Raw genomic sequence first — 11,036 nt, 5'->3', positions numbered from 1 at the left:
AGGAGGTGAGAGGTTGTGAGAGCAAAGTCTGCCTGTATCCTTTATATCCTTTTTTGATTTTTAAAGGGTGTTTCCCAAGCTGCTTTTCATATTTGGAAAAGCAGACCTAGAGGAGGCAATCTCTGAGCAACCCCTGGATGCAGATGAATAATTCACGGTCTAAATAAATGTATAAATATAATATATTTCTGAAAGATTGAGGGCACAAGGAGAAGGGGACGACAGAGGAAGAGATGGTTGGACAGTGTTCTCAAAGCTACGAACATGAGTTTGACCAAACTACGGGAGGCAGTGGAAGACAGGAGTGCCTGGCGTGCTATAGCCCATGGGGTCACGAAGAGTCGGACACGACTAAACGACTAAACAGCAACAATATATTTCTATCACCTAGCTATGCAATAATTTTAAAAAGTGTACACCCCCCCCCCCCCGATCTACAGCTGGTGGCCAATCGAATGCCTGACAATAACCAAATAATCTTATGTGGCTTCACAACTTCCCAATGCAGGCCCAGCATGTTGGCTTTCAAATACTAACGGCGCCACAGCAGTGGAATACAAAAGTATGATTGCTCCAAACCTTGAAATCCAGAACATGAAGTCTATTTTCAGATGTATTTCAGAAAACATGCCAGATGTGTTTTGACTTATAAAGTCTTCTTCAGTGGCATGTAGTTCAAGGGCATTCTCTTGTGTGTGGTCTCACAGAGTCAATTCATATACAGTAATTCACCGGTTCAGTGAATCAATTCAAATTCACCGGTTGAGAAAAATGGTATTCTGCTTTGTAGCAATATCCAAGCCCCAATGTCTCTTATTTTTCACTTTTCTCATAGAGAGACGCTCCGTGCCACTCTCATATTTGGAACAGCAAATCCTGTTGGCCCACTGATGTAGCTCACTGCATATTGTCTGAAGAGATTAGCTGCTCTACCTTGCAAAACACCCCAGACCACAAGAAGTTATATTTAGGAGGCCTCAACAATCGAGCCAGCCTGATTTTAGCCAGCCAGCTGCACACAGTCTTCAGGCAATTTCAGCTTCTTCAACCACCTCTCCTGTAAAAAATAACACCATCCAGATATATTCGACACACAGCTTGCTGTATCGTTATGCTGCGAAGGGTACCAAAGGGTGCTATGATGCGTTTATATCAAAAGTCCAGGGCGTGACAGATTTTTGTCAAGGAAGCAAAGGTTACCTGCTGAGGTTTGACGCTTAGGCAAGCCCAAATAATCAAGATGAAGCTCAACTTTACAACCTAACTGCAAAAAGTGCATGTTGGGTAAATTTTCTTGCACCGTAAAATTTACTGAATGTGAACATGCTCTGGGGACAAGAATTATATTTTCCAGATACAAAATAACGTACTTCCAGTACACATATCATAATATTCTTATCAGAAATGTTCTGCCTCTAAGGAAGAAGAAACTTATTGGCAAAACATTGATCATCTGGAGGAGTCATTAACCTGCCCCTTGGGATCATCAAATCATAGGTCACCTCGGCATCCACAGATGTATCCTATGGTTTTTTTGGGTAGTTTTGTCATCATCCTGTGCAAAATTAATGAAGGACCCATGCCTTGAACCAGTTTTTGGTGGTGCTCACAAGTACTGAAGCTATGATTTTCATTGTGTGGTCTACCATTGAAAGCTTTAATTTGATGATATTTTCTCCCAGGGAGACTCAATGTAAAATCAGGGCTTTTTTCAGCTGGAAGTAACCATAATTCATTTCTGGCACCTCTCATGTGAGTCCCGGCACCTCTCAGGTGGGCACCATTGCCATTCTAATAGAACGAGGGAGGCATTCATGATGAATTCTGGCACCTCTTTTTCTAGAAAAATAGCACTGCATAAAATCATGCAGAATCATAGAATCATAGAGTTGCAAGAGACCACAAGGGCCATCCAGTCCAACCCCCTGCCGAGCAGGAAACACCATCAAAGCATTCTTGACATATGCCTGTCAAGCCTCTGCTTAAAGACCTCCAAAGAAGGAGACTCCACCACACTCCTTGGTAGCAAATTCCACTGCCAAACAGCTCTTACTGTCAGGAAGTTCTTCCTAATGTTTAGGTGGAATCTTCTTTCTTGTAGTTTGAATCCATTGCTCCGTGTCCGCTTCTCTGGAGCAGCAGAAAACAACCTTTCTCCCTCCTCTATATGACATCCTTTTATATATTTGAACATGGCTATCATATCACCCCTTAACCTTCTCTTCTCCAGGCTAAACGTACCCAGCTCCCTAAGCCGTTCCTCATAAGGCATCGTTTCCAGGCCTTTGACCATTTTGGTTGCCCTCTTCTGGACACGTTCCAGCTTGTCAGTATCCTTCTTGAACTGCGGTGCCCAGAACTGGACACAGTACTCCAGGTGAGGTCTGACCAGAGCAGAATACAGTGGTACTATTATTTCCCTTGATCTAGATGCTATACTCCTATTGATGCAGCCCAGAACTGCATTGGCTTTTTTAGCTGCTGCATCACACTGCTGACTCATGTCAAGTTTGTGGTCTACCAAGACTCCTAGATCCTTTTCACATGTACTGCTCTCAAGCCAGGTGTCACCCATCCTGTATTTGTGCCTTTCATTTTTTTTGCCCAAGTGTAGTACTTTACATTTCTCCTTGTTAAAATTCATCTTGTTTGCTTTGGCCCAGTTGTTTAAACTGTTAAGGTCATTTTTAAGTGTGATCCTGTCCTCTGGTGTATTAGCCACCCCTCCCAATTTGGTGTCATCTGCAAACTTGCTCAGGATGCCCTCAAGCCCATCATCCAAGTCATTGATAAAGATGTTGAATAAGACTGGGCCCAAGACAGAACCCTGTGGCACCCCACTAGTCACTACTCTCCAAGAGGATCCCTTTCAATTTATTGCCTCTGACTTTTACCCAATCCCTTCGGAAGAGCAAAGTGTATCAGCCCAGCCTGCTCTTCAGGTGTTAAAGGTGGATGGGCGTCTTCAAGCCTCTACTCTCCTTTCTTACTGTTTGCTATCTTTAAACTGTACTCGGGCATATGATGTATAACCAAAGTTTCCCGTAGTTGATTTCTGGGCTTGTTTCAACATGTTGGTGCTTACCCGTGTAGCCTTGTGCAGTCCCAGAAAACACTTTAGGATCCCTCCTGCCCTTTAACATAATCAGTTCCATCTGCTACACAAGTAACATCACAAGCGGGATAGAGCAGGGCATCACGGTACTGTACTGGCTTCTATGTTATGGTGTCTATGTCTCAAAGAAATCAGAGACTGCCAGTTCTTTAGAAGATAATATTAGCCTTTCCCATAATATTTCCCATGATATTAGACTTTCCCATTCAGAAAGGATTTGGATTGGAATAGCTGGATCTGTAGTTGGATTAGAGTTCATACACACCGTACGAAGAATGCTGGGAGCTGTAGTTTACCACCTTACAGAGCTACAGTTCCTAGTTCTCTTAACAAACTGTATACTATACACAGATAAGACATTAAATGTTCTTGTCTTTTAATATTATAACAAGCTGCAGCATTTGTTTGGGTTGCTCGGTAGTTTCAAACACTTTCATACTGTCCTGTCCTGTGAACACACACATACGTTTTGATCCATTTGGGAGCCCATCACTGCAGCCTTGCCTTTTCTGTGGGCTTTCCTGTGGTGCTCACCTCCTCAGAAGTGTGGGTCCTGCCTGGGGATGGGCAAAAAGTAATTCCTGCTCAGTGGTGTGTTCTCACCAGGCCACCTCCATCAGAGCATCCTTTGCTGTGTGAATCCATATGTGACCCCAGAGAAACTGTTTCATTCTTACTGTAAAAATATTTTCCGGAAAGCTTCAAATGGAAATTGATCTCTCTCCTTTCTCATGTTGTAAACCTGGCTTTTAAAAATCAGACTATCCCTTCACGGGCTTCACAGCGGCAAGGACTTCATTTCCTAGTGTGCAGCTTGATGATTCTGCAGTATTGTGACATTTCATTGAGTCAGTAATTATGGAAATTACTCCTAATGAAGTGTAAAAGCAAGCTGACAATTGCCACGGGGGGGGGGGGGTGGAGGAAAACAACCTCCAATCTTTGATTTGTTGAACAAAGCAGCAGAGAGTGACCTTTGAAGGAAAAGGCAGGGCTGATTTGAGATTCGCCTGTAACTTTTCCAACCTGTGTTATGAGTAAGTTAATTGACCTATGAATTCCCTGCTCTTCAGGTACATTCAAGCTGCTTTACTGTTTGTTTCTCAGTGAAATGGATTCTCCAGGGTCATAAAAGGACGCAAGCTCTGGTCATTAACTACCTATGGATGGTGGCCTAGGATCAGGAGTGTGGAATCTTTTGGGCTCTGGGGGCCAAATCTTTATCTGGCCCCATCCTATGCATATTGGAAAATAATATATGATAAGAATAATATTGGAGAAAACTGGATATTGAAACCTGCTTAACCTAAATCATATATCCCAGTTTTACAGCGGCCCTTTAAAGTACGCTTCACGCAGAGTATATGCAGTCAGAAGTTGACCTGGCTAAGAAAACACCACCAAGAACGTAGGGTATTATTTCCCTTATATGAAACCCCTTACTAGCTGCACACTTGTAAAAGTATGCAGATGAAAATACAAATGGTTGGGTTTCTTTAACTGAAAAACAAACTGACTCTAAAGAGACTTTAAACTAAAGATAAATGCTTTCTCTCTTAGCAATGTTATTACCCACTTTCCAAAACTCCCACAAAACTACCCAAGAATTAACAGCAAACTAGCATTATAACTAAGCAACTCTCATACTAAGATTCAACTAAGGAATCTCTTAAACTGAGAACAACTGAAAGAGTGATCTACTAAGGCAGGGGTGTCAAACTCAAATTCATCGGGGGGCCGCATCAGCAGTTTGCTCACCCTCAAAGGGCCGGTTGTATCTGTAGGACTATGTGTCCACTCTTTATTATTATAAATTATTGTCACTGCATTCAATTATTACTGTTTTTTGTAATAATGTAAGTAATAACTAGCTCTGAAAGCAAAAACATAGTCAGAATAATGGCAAGTAGGTATTCAAATGTACAATTATTGTACAATTTATTGAAAAATGATTTTTGGTAACAGAGAGTAATTTTTTAAAAAAACATACAAATATTGTCAAACACTGTTTATTACACATATGGCAAACACAAGGCATAAACTTTTTTTAAAACTTTTCTGACTAGATTTTACTCGCTTGCGGGGTTCTTCTCTCCTCTTTTATAATGGGCTAATTCTTGTTTTGTTTTTGGAACCGAGAGGAAATGCCTCTTAGACATTAGCTCCCTCCCTTCTTGGGTTAGAATGGAAAAGGTGGGGGAGGACTGCAGCTGACAAATATTATCCCTCCTTGCCATCGATCGGAGAGTGTATAGATGTGAGATCTTGAGGCCGGCTGCAAAGCGGCTGCTCCCCGTTGTCTCCTAGCTCTCTCGCTCTCCCCCTCAGAGGCTCCCGGCTTGTCCTCCTCCCCTCCCTCCCTCCTTCTCTCCCTCCCTCCCTCCTCTCTCTCCCTCCCTCCCTCCCGCCTTCTTTCCATCCATCCCCGCTTGTTCTCCTCCCCTTTTCCTCTCTTTAAAATTGATTTCAAGGCGCTGCCAGCCCGATAGCAGCTGTTGAGCTCTCCAGAGGGAAAGTGAGCGCTCGCTTCCCTGTCAATAGCCTCCCCACTTCTCAAACAGAAAACAATCCTCCGTGAGCTGAAACTGCCCGACCAGCCATCCCTCTCTGGTGCCAGCAGAGATCTCTAAGAGATCTCTTTCCCCGTCCCCAGCTCCTCAAGCCCCTTCCTTTGCATCAGCCTGCAACTCCAGCCTTGCCGCCTAACCGGACTTCTCTCGAAAGCAGCGGAAGAAAGGCAGCGGGTGAATGAGCTGATGGTACCCAGCAGCCCAAGGGTTAATCTGCCCGGGTGGGCTCCGGCTGCTTCTGAGAGCCTCCCTCCCTCCCTCCCTGCGTCTCCAGCGGCCACTAACCTTGCTCAATGGCTCAGGAAACGACCCACTCTTGCCGCCGCCATTCATTTCAGGGGGCTTTGCAGGGCGAACTCCCATGGAAATGAATGGCACTTGCGCAGTAGGGTCGATCTCTCTCTCTCTCTCTCTCTCTGTTCAGCTGGGGGGGGGGTCCAACAGGAACCCCCGGCACTCACGCGGCGGCGGTCTCAGTGGCTTAGGAGCCTTTTGGGCAGCGCGAACACGCTGGCTGCCCTCAGGAGCTCCGTGGCGCGCGCCGTGATGCCTCGCCGGAAGCCCAGCAAAGAGAAATTCTCCCGCTGCAGCTGGACTCCGCCCCCCTGAGCCCTATTGGCTGGCAGAGGGTATGATGCGGCGGCGGGGAGGGGCTGGTGCAGGGGGCCAACTACGCCCCCCTGCAGACGCGGGAGTCGGCCCCAGGCAGCACAGGGCGGCGGCGGCGGTGGCAGTGGCGGCAGCGGGCGGCGGGCGGGCTGCTCAGCGCCCCCTGCATTCTGGCGCTCTAGGCCACATGACGAGGTCTCGCGGGCCGCATGGCGAGGTCTCGCGGGCCGCATTTGGCCCGCGGGCCTTGGGTCTGACACCCGTGTACTAAGGGATGAATCAAACTGAAAGATCTAACTAAGAGATGCAGAAGTCTTTATGGCAGAGCCTTATATACAAAAAGCAGAGCCCACGCCTGTGAGCAATTAACAGAAACACTGGCACCTGTTTCTCTTAAACAGACAGTATTTACATTAGACCGGCTCTAAACTTCTAAAGTAACTTGACTATTCAAAAAATCCAACAATGCATGGGGTTCCCAAGTGCCTGATAGGCAGCTGACTGTCAGGGTCTTGGGAACCTCAGTGCAAAGGGCATTGCACAGTCTTTCATAACCTGGCATTTTCCACATGTTGCCAGACCTCAGCTCCCATGATCCCTGACCATTGGCCATGCTATCTTGGGATGATGGGAACTGGAGTCCCAAACTCTGGGAGGGCACAAGATTGGAGGAAATGTGTACTACATATTCATAGTGTTTAAATAAAATGTACTGGGACACACCACCCTTTCATATTTTTGTCTAAGCTCTTCTTACACAAGTGGTATAAATAATGGACTGGATCCAAAGCAAATTAGTCACACCTGTATCCCATTAAGACCAACGTGAAAAGTTAGTCATGACTAACAGAGGCCCTTGAAATCAAAGGAACATCCTTGTGACTACTTGCCCTGGATCCAGCCCAATATTCTTGTGATGCAAAAAGCATCGTTTGTTTCTCAGTGACTACAGTATTAGCACCAGGCATGAAGAGCTACACATTTGGAAAACCTGGGCACAATCCAAATTGAGTTTAACCCCTTTCCTCACTTTTAAGTCTACTCACAGCCTTGCCTCACTGTATCTATTTTCTCTGCTTTCACTCTAACCTTAAAAACTAATCTCCTGCTAGACTTCCACTGCTGTATACTATTAGTGGATGCCAGAGGCTGATTGGTACTGATGGGGTTGGTTGGTGCTGTGGAACTGGCCTCATAACAGCAGCATCTGTGCCTCTTACCAGGATGGTCTGGGGTGGGTGGTGCAGAGAGCGGGCACATTGGCATAGCCAACCCACTGCCCCACCCGCTGCTCCTGCTTGTCTTCGCGCTCCTTCATGGAACTGCCTCCATCTGGCCTTCTCTTAAGGAATGTTTAAACATTCAATCCCCCCATCCCGCTTGTGAGTTTTTCTCAATATTCATTGTTGACTAACTTGATACTTTTACCATTCGTGTGATGATTATGGTCCTGGTTTTTAACTTTTCTGTTTCCGTAAGCTGAAGCCACAAAAGGTATCTGCTATCTGCCCTTGTATCCCTGTTCTGGTCAGGGGGTCTTCCAGAATCACATGGGATTTGATGCCAGGAGGCATAGCTAGTGACAACCTTTTCCTTTCCCACTTTTATTTGACCTTTTTTTTAGAGTGTGAGCTTATGACCAGGGATGAATTCATTTCATTCCCGCATAGCGTTCAATAAACCATGGCAATGAATCCAGGTAAAGTAATGCCATTTAAATTCCCAATGATTTCTGGAGCAGAGTCTTCAACACGCCAGTGGGACCTAACATGTCCTTGGCTGGATGGTGTCCCAAGGTCCTCCCCATCTTAAATGTGCATCTCTATAGCAATTAGCAACTGAACAGCAGAACACTGGTAAGTGACTTTCATGGTTGCCATGACACCTGGCATTACAGATCTCGCCAAAGCAAAGCAGGGACATTCTTCTAATAAATTTCAGCATGCAACAGAGACACAAGGTGTTGATTCTATAATATTTCAGCAGCAAGAAAACATTTTCAAACATTTTCGTTTTCTCTCTCTACTTTTTTTTTACATTTGATCACGTGCCATCGCACATTGGTAAAGACATATACTTTACAAAATATTACAATATTAAACCTGTACAGACAAAACTGGTTTGAATTGAGTGGAGAGAGAAAAATGTCCTTGCAATGTACTGTACATTCCATTTTTTGTACAATCTTCACAGTTCCTTCTAAGTTAGTGTTCCTTGGACACTGAGCACTGTTATGGGACTGTTTCCGTCAACCTCCATGTTCTGTTCAGGAATGAACCAAAGATGGGCTGGGCTGAAATGAAGGACTCTTTCTTGATTTTGTACAGTCCTGTGGTTGATTCTCTATGCTTGGCCTTCTTGCCAGGTCTTGTGGTCATGAAGATCCAGAAAGCCTATTGATTGGCTCTCCAGGGAGCTGGGTTGCAATAACAGTAGAAAGGTGAAATGATTGTTAAACAAAAGGATACCAGATGAATATTTTTTCCCACCTAAAAACCCCTGCATTGAACTCTGGAGACAAGCTTCCTCCATCAACCAGGGAATTGTATAGGCCAGGTGGAACAATAGCACCTGAAGGCATGGCATCATGACTCAATATTCAACTTCCATTTCACCAGTCCCCTCATTTTGAGAAGGTCCCTCCTTCGAGGTCAACTATGACTGCATTTCATTTCCTTAGCAATTGTCCCTTTACTTGTCACATATTATACAATCTCAAAATCACCCTGAGCATTTGGGTAATCATTTATCTCCGGTATGAAAACTCTTGGAAGAAGATTTCTGTGACCTTAAATTATGAGGTATGGAATTGAGGTGAATTATTCATTTTCTTGCATCATCCTGGCTTGAATGGGGCTATGAAGTTACCGACTGAGAAATCCTGGAATTTTTCAGCAAGGGAGCCCACCCATCTGGCTAGGTTTCCCCAGCCACTCTTAGCTGTCATACAACACATTATTTGCATGCAGAACATTGCACCTTCAATTTACAATAACTCCAAGAAGGTTGGATGAGACCCCTGCCTGAAGTTCTGGAGAACTACTGCCAGCCAGTGTATTTCAGAGGTGGGAAAACCCAGGGGTTAATGTGGCCCTATAGGCATCTCTGCCTTGCCTTCAGGACTCACTCTAGGCCATGAAAGCAACATTCCCCCTTTTAGGCCATGCCCCTCCTGCACCCTTCTTTGGCAGGCGCCTTCTGTGCCAACTTTTAAACACCTGCTGAATACTCTTCTGTTCCACTGGGCCTATGCAGGCAATTAAGATTGCACCCTCCACTTAATGTATATAATGGGTAAGATTAAGCAATATAGCATACCCTCCAACATTTCTCTGATGAAAATAGGGACACCCCATTCCATAATGATAATTTTACTATTTATGCCCCACACATCTTACTGGGTTGCCCTAGCCATTCTGGGCAGATTCCAACATATATAAATAACATAATAAAATATTAAACATTTTTTAAAAAACTTCCCTATACGGGATTGCCTTCAGAAATGAAAATAGGGACACTCTAAAGAAAAGTGGGACATTTCGGGATCAAATCAGAAACCGGGACGGCTTCTCTAAATTAGGGACATCCCTGGAAAATAGGGACACTTGGAGGGTTTGATGTAGCAGCTTTCTATGATTAAAAAAACCACCATGGAAGGGTGAGTGGGAAGTCAATGGATAATATAAATGTTGTTTAAAAGAATTTGTAAATTCTGAAAACTTAATAAAAAGGTTCACTTTTAATGGTTTTATTGTTTGATTTATGTTTTTATATTGTTGTAAACCACTGTGATATATCCTTATGATACAGTGGCATATAAATATTTTATAAATAAATAAATAAATACTGTAGTGCTTTTGCCCGGCTGGAATGTGTCCCTGAACTGTGATAAGCTATCTTGCTTGTCTGGTTAGAAAGATATGCATATGTAAATGTGCACGTAGAAGCTTCTGACTATTGTATGAAATGAAGCTTGGTCTGTCCTTCCGCCCTTCCTTCTTTCCGAAGTAGCAAATTATTTTAGTTGTGCTTTTTATTTTTAATTACATCGTACAGTGGCTGGACTTGTTACGCTGTTCCCCACTCTGTCAAGAGGAATGGTGGCATAGAAATAAAATCAATCAGCATTTGCATCAGCGTCATTATCTGAAGAAGGGAGTAGGTGATGAGGTAGGAACCTGCTAGCCCTATACAGAAGCCCTTCTCTTGAAAGGTTAGCTGTCTCCAGCTACATAGTGAAGTCTAGACCAGGCACCGTCAAACTTCGGCCCTCCAGATGTTTTGGACTACAATTCCCATCTTCCCCCACCACTGGTCCTATTAGCTAGGGATCATTGGAGTTGTAGGCCAAAACATCTGGAGGGCCGCAGTTTGGGGGTGCCTGGTCTAGATCCATCCAACAATGCTAGGTGGAAGATTAGCAAAATCTGAATTTTAACCAGTTTTTTTTTTAAAAAAAGTTCTCGCCCATCAAATTAAATAGTAAAACTGAACCAAATGCTGGTAAAGGTTTTGTGCCATTGTAAATGCTAGCGTTTACAAGTCAGCAAGTTAGAGAAGAGCCACCAGTTGCCTTAATTTTCAATAAAATGTCTGCACGTCATGTGGATTGGAACCAGATGCACTGGATTGAAGGATTGTCACCAGAACTCAATGGATTGTCACCAGAACTCAATGGGACTTAAGTCAGTGGAATCCAATTTGCTCCAGATTCAGCCTGTTTTTTTTTAAAAAACCAAACA

Source organism: Zootoca vivipara, chromosome Z1 (assembly GCF_965207765.1).
Source record: "Zootoca vivipara chromosome Z1, rZooViv2.hap1.1, whole genome shotgun sequence".
NCBI classification, from domain to species: domain Eukaryota; kingdom Metazoa; phylum Chordata; class Lepidosauria; order Squamata; family Lacertidae; genus Zootoca; species Zootoca vivipara.
Note: the sequence above shows the minus strand (reverse complement) of the source record.